General features: G+C 35.4%; 1 pseudogene; it reads right to left on the bottom strand.

Annotated features, from left to right (window-relative positions):
* The window catches only part of LOC144615253 (EF-hand calcium-binding domain-containing protein 13-like), a 99,011-nt pseudogene that overhangs the window by 67,258 nt on the left and 18,228 nt on the right, over positions 1-13,525 (bottom strand).

Here is a 13,525-nt window from a genome sequence, read left to right on the forward strand (position 1 = left end):
AAGCTGCCTTATTTGACCGGACTCAAAGCTTGCCCGAGGCAAAGAGCCTTTTCCCTGGAAGTACTCCTCAAACACAATCAGAGGCAATTAGTTAACATTATAACGGTCTGAAGTGGTGGGTAATAGTTGGAGCAAGCACTGGATGTTACATGTGAATGATGAAGCACTAAATTCCACTCCCGAAACCAGTATTATACTATATACTAACTAATTAGTTTAAGTAAAAACTTGAGACAAATGAACAAAAACCAGTCAGATTCAGGAGCCCTGCTCTTAAATGCTATTGCTGCTCTTCCAATGACATACTAATATTTTTTAGGATTAAAAAAAATTTTTTTTTTTTGGAGAGAGAGAGAGAACAGGGGAGAGGGGCAGAGGGAGGGAGGGAGGGAGGGAGGGAGAGAGGGAGAGAGAGAGAGACAGAGAGAGAGAGAGAGAGACAGAGAGAGAATCCCAAGCAGGCTCCATGCTTAATGTGGAGCTTGACTTGGGGCTCGATCCCACAACCCTGGGATTGTGACCTGAGCCAAAATCAAGAGTTAGATACTCCACTGACTAAGCCACCCAGGGGCCCCGACCCACTGATTTTTAAAAATCAAATAAACCCACAACTGTACAAAGAAGAAAGATAAAAGCAACACAAATTTCCCAACCAGGGCATGCAAAAAATGATGCATTTTGATTAATATCCTACTTGGATACCTTTCTATGTCTCTTTACGTTCATCAACGATTGTGAACATTTCACTCAATTAAAACAGTACATATAGTATACTGCCTTTTCACTAAAAATATGCCATGGACCTATTTACAAGTCAATAAATGTAGATTCATGCCATTAAAAAAAAAACAATTGGGGCAAATAATAGGCTAACAAACAAGCTTAAAAGGAAAATCTGGGAAATGAGACGTCTGTAGAGGCCTTTGAAAAGTTCCAACATATTCCTGAGCATCTAGATGGCCACACACATAAACAGGTCTGTACCCAGGAATACCAGAGTAGGTTCTGAACTCTCAGGTCTGGCTTACGTTGAGGATATACACACGCAGGAAGTGAAGGCTAAGGAAGAGTTGAAAACTATCTGTCTGAGTGTTGAAGGCATGCCCCAATGCACACATAGGGGTCCCTCTGGTTCTCCTCTACCTAATAACTGGCAACTAATTTTGCCTTGAAAGGAACTTAAGGACACAAGCACACATATATAAACTATAATGTGAAAATAAATATGTATAAAATATAAAATATAAGAAAAGATATTCATTGTGAAAGTGTCTATAATAGGAAGATAATTAGAATCAATAAAGGATTAGTTAAATAAATTATAGTACATCTACATTTTTCAGACACCATACAGCTATTAAAAAATAAAAGGATCGAGCACCTCGGTGGCTCAGTTGGTTAAGCATCCGACTATTCTGGCTCAGGTCATGACCTCATGGATTGTAAGATCAAGCCCCACATCAGGCTCTACACTGACAGCATGGAGCCTGCTTGGGATTCTATCTCCCTTACTTTCTGCCCTTCCCTCACTTGCTCTGTATCTCTCTCAAAATAAATAAAAATAAACTTAAAAACAATTTTTTTTAAGTAAAAGGCTGACCTACACTTACTGGCATGGGGAAAACTTTCCAAGACATATTACTCAGTTAAAAAAAAAAAAATCATGCTAGACAACAAAGTACATAGCATGATCCCTTTCTCTTAAAGTATAAGATGATCATATTTTTCCCTTTTATTTTCTTAGGGTCTCTTGATTTCTAACTGTATGCTTGATCTTTTCACTTGCCTCTATAAGACCCAGGTACTCTAGTTCTCTTCTGCCTAGTAACTGATAACTCATTTTCTCTTACAAAATATGTAAATATATACATTCATAAATGCATATAATAAAAGATGCTAAAGTCAACATTAACTTTAATATAGGAAGGATTAAAGAGGGTATTTTACATTTATATACTATTATATTGCTTGGATATTTTACTAAAAATAGTGTATTTGAGAATTAGGCATACTGTTTTAAGAGGAAGAAAAGAAATTTGGCACTTCTTGGTTGGTCTCAGAACATTTGACCATAAATAATAAATAAGGTCAAAATAGAAAACCAGAACTTGAAAAACAAAGGAATACATGATAGCTCAACTGTGGCTCGACAAGCAGGCAGTACTTAGGTACCCAAACACACTTACAAATCTAGTCAAGAAAAAGCTATAACCTGAAAACCAAGTAGACAAAGAGGAAACCCAGTGCTATAGGAGTTAATCAAAATGCCAAGTAGGAAGAAATTCAAAGAGGGAAAGCAAGCCAAGCATCACATCTATATTGCTAACTGATGCATACGGTAATGTATTAAATAACATTCACTACATTAATGAATAAACATTAAAGAGTTTTTCTTGCCTCTTGCTTCTTATCCAGGTATATAAAGATTATCACATTCATATATCCTTGATTCCAAGAAAATACAGGCTGGTTGACAGAAATATATAATCCCAAGGACAGATCATAGGAATTTGATCTTGCCTAATGGCAAAACCAAGGAACTGGTTTTTGTTTTGATTTGTTTTAACCCAAAGAACTGTTAAAATTAGGTCACAAACCCTAGAGATCTCAGAATATTGGAAGCACTGTTTCTATCAGTAACATGAATATTTCTTCCAATCACTTTCTTTGCTATTTATAGGAGTGTAAACTAAAAGTTGTTAGGAGATCCATCAGTGTCGGAAATTTTTAGGGAGAAATACAAGCAGATTCCAAAGAGAGCAAAGAAAGTACTATTCACAATGGAGAAGAAAACAGATATGAGATTTCAAAGGGAAAAAAAGAAAAAAACACATGAACAAAGAAAGGCCTGGAAACAAGAATGAAATTGGCATGTATAGACATTTGTGTCTATAACTGGAGCATGGGGTTCTTGCCTGGAAAAGATTCTACCAAGAGGAAAGTGGCAAGAAAAATTATAAGGGGGTGAGGATGTCAAGCATAAGGGTTTGGACCACATTCATTTCATCACAGGAAAAGCATCTAAATTTTTGAGCAGGAGAATGATATGACAAAAATCGTGTGTTAAGAAAATCTAGCAGTTGCATGCAGGAATAAGTGGAGATTATGGATAGAAAATTAGGATACTCATTGGGGTGGACAGGTTTTTAGTGCCTTTTATGAAATAACTCGTGTCTAATTTTTCTCAACCTAGGCTACAGGGGAAAAAACTATGTAAGAGATCTGAAAAAAACATAAATTCATATAACCATCCCACCCTAAAATCAGTGACAATCAAAATCATTCTTTTCTGCAATTTTGAAGAATCGTTTTTTTTTTTACCTGGATCCTGGGAGACCAAATAACAAACATCATTCACAGTCTTAAGGAAATCTGAAAAATCCAGCATTCCATTAACTATAATAATGGTTCAGAAACAGAAGGAAAAAAACTGCATTAGCAAACTCATTAAGAACATAAGATAAAAATGCAAACTAAAAATGTGAATAGAATTAACTGATAGTCTAGAGGAGCATTAACATTAAATATAGAATGTAAAAAGAAAACCTATCATAAAAACATAATTACACATTTTAATTATATAGTAAATAGTGCCCAGCAATAATCAAAATGATATAGATTAGAATTTAAGATACTGCAATATTCTTTACTCAAAGCTCTAATTTTTATACTTGTCATTAGGTGCAAAAAAATCATGCAATTTGTCAATTTTACATATATAATGGTTTTACCTGAAAAGAATAGGACTGATTTCATCGTGTTCTAGCTAAGACCCTCTATACCAGTGGTTTTAGGGGAGATTACAGATCCAGATGAGACTCTAATGAAAGCTTTGCCTCAAATCATTCCATCTCCTTCTCTCCTCTCCTCCTTTCTCTCTCTCTCTCTCTCTCTCTCTCTCTCTCTCTCTCTCTCATTACACACACACACACACAAAATGCATTAAACAAATGCACAAAATATTGCACAATATTAAAATCTTCATCCAAAAAATCATCTCATTTATCACGCAAAAAGTAATGCCTATTTATTAAAAGAAAGAAAGAAATCTAAATTGTACAAATGAAAATTTCAGTAAGAAATTATTGCTTGGTTTGAGTGAGAAGTTGAAATTATGGAGCTTTTTTTTCTGCATGTTAATGCACAGGTCATCTCTGATGAGCAGCTAGAGCTGAAAATCCAGATTTACAAAGTGTGACAAAACACAGAATCAGGATTCTTCTGCCTCATTTTCTAGACAAGCATAGATCTGTGTCAAGCAACATCTTAATTTTTCAAGACTCTTCAAGTTAAATAACTCTAATGTCATTTTCCTCTTCATATAGTAAATGAGGCCAATTTTGAAAGGGTTTATCTGTGTTTGGAAGAAACTTATTATAAATTTACATTTTAAATTAATGTAATCTGAACAAAGTAACTTATAAAAGAACATTTCAGTGCTTCTGGTGGTCTGCAGGCTTCTACGTTCAGAGAAATTGACAAGGCTTAGTTGTTCTCATTTCTAAACCACAGAAACACTTTCTGGATTGGAAAATTTGTCAAGTTGTCTACCTCAAAAATTTTTTTTCAGTGTAATAACTTGAGAGTGGTTTCTCCTTTCCTTCAAAGAAACAATGAAACATTTGTGCAAATTTCAATCAATTATTTTGATTTGTTTTCTGACTTCTATGTGATTTAGGTTTAAACAAAAACCTTATAGATAAAACATCAAGAGCACAATCCATACAAGAAATAGTTGTAGACTAGACTTCTTCAGAAGTATGAACTTAAGTTGAAAGATATTCTTCAAAAATTGGGGTGGCTGGGTGGCTCAGCTGGTTAAATTCCGACTCTTGATTTTGGCTCAGGTCATGATCTCACAGTTGGTGAGTTCAAGCCCCGCATAGGGCTCTGTGCTGACAGGGCAGAGCCTGCTTGGGATTCTCTTTCCTCTCTATTCCTCCCTTGCCTGTGCTCTCTCTCACATATCCAGTAAAGGACTCGTATTCAGAATATATACATTCAAAATGCAATAGTAGGAACACAAACACATTTTCAATGGGCATAAGATATACAGGTAGCAAAAAAAGCACATGAAGATATATTCAAAATCATTTGATCATTCAGGAAATGTAAATTAAAACCACAACGAGAAAACACCATACATCTATTAGAATGACAATTTTTAAAGGCTCACCAATTCCAGGATTGACAAGGATGAGAAGCATCTGAAACTGTCATAAATTGTTCATAACAATGTAAAATAATTCAGCTGCTTTGCAAGCACAGTTTAGCAGTTTCTAAAAAATTCAAATATACCTACCATATGACCCAGTCATCCTACCATCAGGTATTTACCCAAGATAAGTGAAAGTATATGACTACACAAAGACACATAAATGAATGTTTACACCAGCTTTATTTGTAATAGCCAAAAACTAGAAGCAATCCAAACATCATCAATTAATGAATGGATGAACAAATCATGGTACATCCATAAGAGAGAACGCTGCTTAGCAATAAAAAGAAATAAACCTGATATGTACCAAAGCATAGATGAATCTCAGTATAATTAAGCTGAGTGAAAGAAATCAAACTAAAAAAATGAGTACTTACTGCATGATATCATTTATATAAAGTTCTAGAAAATACAAACAATCTGTAGTGACAGAAGCAGGTTAGTGTTTGCTTGGGAAGTAGTGAGGGGGGGTTGTGGAAAGAGAATGGGGGCTTACAAAGGGGTATAATGGGATTGAGTTTTCACAAGTATATACATATGTAGAAATTTTCAAATTGTATACTTTAAATATGTCAAGTATATACCTCAATAAAACTATAAAATATGCAGATAATTTAAAATCCATTGGAATAGCCAATTCCAAAAACAGTACAGAGGTTTTGTCTAAAAATTAAAAACAGAACTATCATATCATCCAGCAAGCTCACTTTTGGATATATACCCAAAGGAAATAAAAGCACTGTCTCAAAGAGCTATGTGCACTTCAAACATTGCAGCATTATGCACAATAGCCAAGAAATGGAAACAGCCTAAATGCTCACCAACAGATGAATAAAGAAAATGTAACCTCTATGTATATGACATATTCTGGAGGGTGGAGGGAATGGGCAGATGTTTGTCAAAGGATACAAACTTTAGGTATAAGATGAACAAGTTCTGGGAATCTGATGTACAGCATGGTGACTATAGTTAATAATACTATATTGTATCTTTGAAATTTGCTGAGAGACTATATCCTAAGAGAGTAGTGTTCTCATCACACACAAAAAAGGTAACTATGTGAGGTGATGGAGATGTTCTTTACTTGATAGCTGGTAATCATTTCACAATGTATATGTATATCAAATCATTATGTTGTACACTTTAAATATATGCAATTTATATTTGTCAATTATATCTCAATAAAGCTGGACAAGATAACATGACTTGACATAAACCATGTTCCTATAGGTATATGCATATCCTATGACCCAGCTTCTTCATTTCTAGAAATCTATCCTATAAAAATATTTACACAAATGTGCAAGAATTGATGAACAAGGATGCTCTTTATAGCATTATTTGTAATAGCAAAAATTTTAGAGGTAACTTCACCATTAATCAATATGAGACCAATTAAAATGTATATAACAAATATCCAGGAAAAATACCTACCAAATTATTAAGTGTGTACTATGAAGAATTGTAGGGAAAGATTGAGGTGAAGAGATAATTTTCGTTTTGTAATTTGTAAACTTCTTTAAGCTAAAAATACTAACTTAAAACAAAAAAACCTTTATATTCAGTTATTAAACTTTTTCTTGTATTTGCAATTTTTACCAAGATATTCAATATAGGTCTACATTTTTTCAATGTAAAAATTAAGGAATAAAAATTTAAACTAACATATGTTATCTAAAATTGTTTGTATGGACACTAATAATGAAGCAGCAGAAAGCGAAATTAAGAAAACAATCCCATGTACAATGGCACCAAAAATAATAAAATACCAAGAATAAACTTAAGCAAGGAGGTGAAAGATCTGTACTCAGAAAACTATAAAACATTGATGAAAGAATGTGAAGATAACACAAACAAATGGAAAGACATTCCGGGCTCACGAATTAGAAGAATATTGTTAAAATATCCATACTACCCAAAGCAATCTACAAATGTAATGCAATCCCTATCAAAATACCAACAGCATTTCACAGAACTAGAACTAACAATCCTAAAATTTGTATGGAAACAGAAATGACTCCAAATAGCCAAAACAACCTTCAAAAATAAAAAGAAAGCTGGAGGTATCATAATTCCAGATTTCAAGTTATATTACAAAGCAGTAGTAATCAAACCAGTGTGGTACTGGCACAAAAATAGACACATAGATCAATGGAACAGAATAGAAAACACAGAAGGAAACATACAGTTAAATGGCCAATTAATCTTCAACAAAGGAGACAAGAATATGCATTTGGAAAAGAGAGTCCCTTCAACAAACGGTGTTGGGAAAACTGGACAGCAACATGCAACAGAATGAAACTGGACCACTTTCTTACACTATACACAAAAGTTCAAAATGGACTAAGAACTTAAATGTTAGACCTAAAACCATAAAAATCCTAATAGAGAGCAGAGGCAGTAATTTCTCTGACATCAGCCATAGCAACATCTTTTTAGATACATCTCCTGAGGCAAGGGAAACAAAAGTAAAAATAAACTACTGGGATTACCACAGAATAAAAAGCTTTGGTACAGCAAAGGAAACAACCAATAAAACTAAACAATAACCTACTGAATGGGATAAGATGTTTGCAAATGACATACCCAATAAAGGGTTAGTATCCAAAATATATAAAGAACCTATATAATTCAACACCAGAAAAACAAATAATCCATTTTAAATGGGCAGAAGACAGGAACAGACATTTCTTCAAAGAAGACCTACATATGGCCAACAGACACATGAAAAGGTGTTCAACATCACTCATCATCAGGGAAATGCAAATCAAAACCACAATGAGATATCACCTCACACCTATCAAAGTGGCTAAATTTAAAAACACAAGAAAAAACAAGTGTTAGCAATGATGTAGAAAAAAAAAAGGAACCCTTGTGCATTGTTGGTGGGAATGCAAACTGGTGTAGCCACTGTGGAATACAGTATGGAGATTCCTCAAAAAATGAAAACTACCATATGATCCAGTAATCGCACCTCTGGGAATTTACCCAAAGAATACATAAACATTAATTCATAGGTATATAGGCATCCCTATGTTTATTGCAGCATTACTTAAAATAGCCAAATTATGGGAGCAGTCCAAATGTCCATCGATAGATGAATGAAGATGTGGTGTGTGTGTGTGTGTGTGTGTGTGTATATATATATATACATATATATATGTATATATATATATATGTATATATACACACACACACACACACACACACATACAATGGAATATTATTCAGCCATAAAAGGAATTAAATCTTGCCATTTGCAAAAACATGGATGGAGCTAGGGAGTATAATGCTGAGTGAAATAAGCCAGTCAGAGAAACACAAATACCATATGATTTTACTCACATGTAGAATTTATGAAACAAAACAAATGAACAAAGTGGTGGGGGGCGGGGGTGGGGAACAGGACAAACCAACAAACATACTCTTAACTATAGAGAACAAACTGGGGGTTACCAGAGGGAAAGTGGATGAGGGGATGGATGAAATAGGTGAAGGGGATGAAAAGTATACTTATCTTGATGAGCACTGTGTAATATAGGGAATTGCTGAATCACTATATTGTACACCTGAAACTAATACAACACTGTATGCTAACTAACTGGAATTAAAATAAAATAAAAACAAATAAAGTAAAATAGGTTGTATGGCTTTGGAGTAGACTTTTATCTTTCTGTCCCTCAGTTTCCCCAACGGTAAATCCAGGTAATTGGAAGAAACTCCATCTGAAGTCTTGAAATCTAAAGTTCTAAAGATTTATTGCTTTGAATTTCTTTTTTTTTTTTTTTAATTTTTTTTTTCAACGTTTTTTATTTATTTTGGGGACAGAGAGAGACAGAGCATGAACGGGGGAGGGGCAGAGAGAGAGGGAGACACAGAATCGGAAACAGGCTCCAGGCTCCGAGCCATCAGTCCAGAGCCTGACGCAGGGCTCGAACTCACAGACCGCGAGATCGTGACCTGGCTGAAGTCGGACGCTCAACCGACTGCGCCACCCAGGTGCCCCTGAATTTCTAATAACAGTATTACTTAAAAGCCTTAAAATGTTCACATCCTTTGACCTAGCAATTTCAATTTTAGTAACCTATCTTTTGCCTGATGAGATAAAGAGAAAAAACCCAGCTTATAACAGCAAAAATATTAGAAATAACATATTTATTTAGATTATTTGTTATATAGCTTATTTTTCAAAACAATTTGTTTTTGTGCTTTGATCTGTTCCACAGAATAATTCACAGCTGCCAAAAGCCAAGCTCTCCAACCAGCCTGATGGCAGGGCCCGGGCGGTGGACGGATCGGGACTGCATGGCGGCGCACCGACAGCGAAGCTTCTCGTACTCCTGCTTTTATGTAATTTGGCCTTAGCATTGGTCAGGGAAGCCCCCCTACCAATGAAAGTACCTGGGGATTTGTCGGTTGGGGAATTGCCCATGACAGGCCCCCTGGGAAAAGGACCACGGGGGAAAGAAATAAGATTCCGCAGGGAAATTATGCGGGCCTATATCCAGCCCTTGCCACCCCCTGTAAAGACTCCCCTACCTAAAGGAAGGATAGCCCCATATATTTCCCAGCCAGGGAGGGGGACAAATGGATTTGAAATCCCCACCCTGGCAACAAAGGAATGTATCTATGGATACAAATTACTCCAACCCTAGGCCCACTTGGCCCCCAGGAGGCATTCCAGATGATAACTGGACCTGGTGGGTTAAGGTACAGAATGGTTCATTAGTTCCTAGGTATACACTGTCTCCCTGGGAGCGCATAAGGCGTGGGTTCCCAGGGCCGTCTTGGCTCCCTCCTGGCACCCCGGACCAAAGCGAATAACTTTTGTTCCTTATACGCAAATGGTTCAAAGAAACAATTAAGAAGTCATGTCCCTGTAAATGTTCCACTTGAGGTGTTGAGAGATAGATGACCTTTCATGAAAATAGCAAAGCAAATGCTTTATAGACTATAAATAAACATAGATACATAATGAAAATAATATGAAGAAATTAATCAATTTCTTGTAACGTTACAAGAAAATAACCATGTTGTCCCTTAATGGGTGATTACACAAAGGAACATTTTTAGAATTAGGTAAAGCCAAGAAACATAGATGACGCACGCTACAAGGAAATTGCTAACAAACATAATGCCACGGTTGCCGCAATAAAGCGGCCAGTCTAACACACTGTTGTTGTCCGTGTCCATTTGTTATTTTCGCCGACACCGTGAATCCTTCAGGAACCCCAGGACCTGCTGGGGCTGGACCCTGGCACACAGCCATTTAAAAAGGCAGTGTTGGGGTGCCTGGGTGGCTCAGTCGGTTAAGCGTCCAACCTCGGCTCAGGTCATGATCTTGCGGTTTGTGAGTTCGAGCCCCACGCCCGGGCTCTGTGCTGACAGCTCAGAGCCTGGAGCCTGCTTCTGCTTCTGTGTCTCCCACTCTCTCTGCCCCTCCCCCACTCATGCTCTGTCTCTCTCTCAAAAATGAATAAATGTTATTAAACATTTAAAAAGGCAGTGTGGATCTGTATTTATTTACATGGAAAGTTGCCTAACATATAAAGTTAATAGAAAAAGGTAACAAAATTGTATGCATGTGAGTCAACATATATTTTTTCTAATTATGTGTTTATGCATATGTATATACCACAGTTACACACATACACGCACACACATGCTTAGAAAAATCCTAGAAAAATATATGTAAAAATACCAAAGTTCAGCTCTGGGTAGTGGGATTACACATAAGTTTTATTTTCTCCTTTCTATTCTCCTATGCTTTCAGAGAATAAAGTTATTTCCACTTTGAATAATTATTTTAATAATAAATCTCCAAAAAATTATATGTCAAGAGAATTAACATATGGATAAATAAACATGTCAGAAAAAATAGAGTTGCTTTTTAGTCTTTCTAAAAGTTAGATTTATATTTATTATTTTATTTTTATACCCTCTGAAAGTTGTGCACAGTAGACACTCAAAAAATGTTGGGGTGACTCGGATAGATAGACGAATGCACGCTATTGTAACTTGTCAATTCCTGTTAGGTTGCTAAGTAACGTTCTATTGGTGGTCCATTTGACTCCTAGTATTCTCCATCTACAAATTTTTTATAATAACCAATCCACATCTTTTATTTGAGTAGCTTGATGCTTTTAACCTCAGAGTATTACTGTGTCATTGTGGGTATTAAGTTTATTTTATTTCTGACCAATCCTTCAACTTATCTATACCATTTTTATTCTAAACTTATCTCTCCTCCTTAATAAGCTTGGAATGATCTGTAAATGTAATCAGTTCTCTATTTATTATTTACTTCTTTAAGTATTGGACACTGACAACAAAAGAACAATTACTTTTCCAGAGGTTTTAAAATAAAATTATTAGGATTTTGATTTGCATTTTTTTGACTACTGAGGATGGAAAATATTTTTATATGATTATTGGCTACATATATTTTCTTTTATGTGATATTCTTATCCATGTGTCTTACTCACTTTTCTATTCCATTGTTTGTTACTAATTTGTATGAGTTCTTTACACATTCTGAAAACTAACCACTAGTCACTTCTGTGAATTGCAAATATTTCCAAGTTCATAACTTGTCTTTTTACTTTAAAGTGTCTTTTGATAAATAAAAGTTCTTAATTTTAACATAAATATATTAATCTGGTCTTTTATACTCAAACACTTTTGCCTTAAGAAATCTTCCCTATCGTATGCAAGTAGCAAAAATTAAAAGTCTAAAAATATCAGATGTTGATGAAAGTATGTCATAATCCAATCTAGTAATCAACCAATCCAATTGTACCGGAGGCCCAATTTTTTAATATTATCGTAAATGTGCAAAAAAAGTTTTTAGAACATATTATAAAGCTTAGCTTTCCTATGATGTGTAATTAATCTGACCAACATAGAACTTACATCCATGTTTGCAAACCTTAAACTAATAATGAAAACACAAAACTTACCATCAATATCAACAGTCTTTAGTGCCTTTTGCATTTCCGAATCACTTATAAAAATCTTCAAGGTGTGATGGATCATTGGCAGATCATTCACATAAATTTTACCACTTTGAATTTTGCTAAAAATTTTACAGGCCTTCTGAAGTGCTAAATACACACGACAAAACGGTTAATTAATTCAAACGAATAATTATCGTCAACCCCGCTACACTCTCTCCCAATGAAAAAAACAACAATGATCAGTAAAGGAAGAAAGAGGAGCAAGTCTTTGTGTTCTAATTCTTTGCTTTAAAATCAATCTCATGATTTCTTTAGGTATGTCTAGAGTTAATGACCTCCAAGTCTACAAGTTTCCTAAACAACTCTCAGAAACTGAGAAAAGTCATGCAAAGCTCACATAGCAAAGGCAGTCACCATTTTCCCTGGGAATGTTTAAATCCTTCTTCCATGCTCCCATATCACTTGGTACATATCTCAGACAAAGCTATTGGTATTGTGATTGCTTGCATGTCAATATCCCTCACTCAACTATCAGGCTCTAGGGGGCAAGATTTTTCATTCTTCAAGTGCCAGTGTCTACTTCAGAACAGATCCTCAAAAAATGTCTGTTGAATTAAACTGAATTTAGTTCAGTGGGTACTACCCTTAGTTTTCAGAAAAAGAGGTGCTAGATGACAGTGCTAAATACCAGAGAAAGACTAACATATTGATAACAATGTGTTTTTTTTAATGTTTACTTATTCTTGAGAGAGAGAGAGAAACAGAGTGCAAGCTGGGGAGGGGCAGAGAGAGAGCGGGAGACACAGAGTCTGAAGCAGGCTCCAGGCTCTGAGCTGTCAGAACAACCTATGTGAGGCTCGAACCCATGAACTGCAAAATCATGACCAGGGCCGAAGTTGGACGCTTAACCGACTGAGCCACCCAGGCGCCCCACGATGGCTTTAATAACAGGAGTTTTAGTAGAGTATTAGGGGTGGAAACCAGGTTTCAGTGAAATAGGAAGTAAATAAATAATTAAGGAAACCAACTCTTTCAAGAAGCTTCTTTGAAAAACATAGAGTATAATATTGACACAGTCCCTGAGGAAGCATAAGAAAATTCAATGAAAGAAAATTAAGAGTGAAGGGATTAGTGACATGAAAGGGACTCTTCTCCAATGAGAAAATAGGGAAGGCTATGGATGTTGTTTACAATCCTAACAGTTCTCCTCATGAGGAAAACTTTTTTTCCTTTTTTTCTGTATCTATATGAGATGATGGATATTAATTAAACTTACTGTGGTAATCATCTCACAACATATGTAAGTCAAGTCATTATGCTATACACCTTAAACTTACACAGTGCTACATCT

The sequence above is a fragment of the Panthera onca genome (genome assembly GCF_046562875.1).
Source record: "Panthera onca isolate mPanOnc1 chromosome E1 unlocalized genomic scaffold, mPanOnc1 haplotype 2 h2.Chr16_ul_6, whole genome shotgun sequence".
Taxonomy (NCBI): domain Eukaryota; kingdom Metazoa; phylum Chordata; class Mammalia; order Carnivora; family Felidae; genus Panthera; species Panthera onca.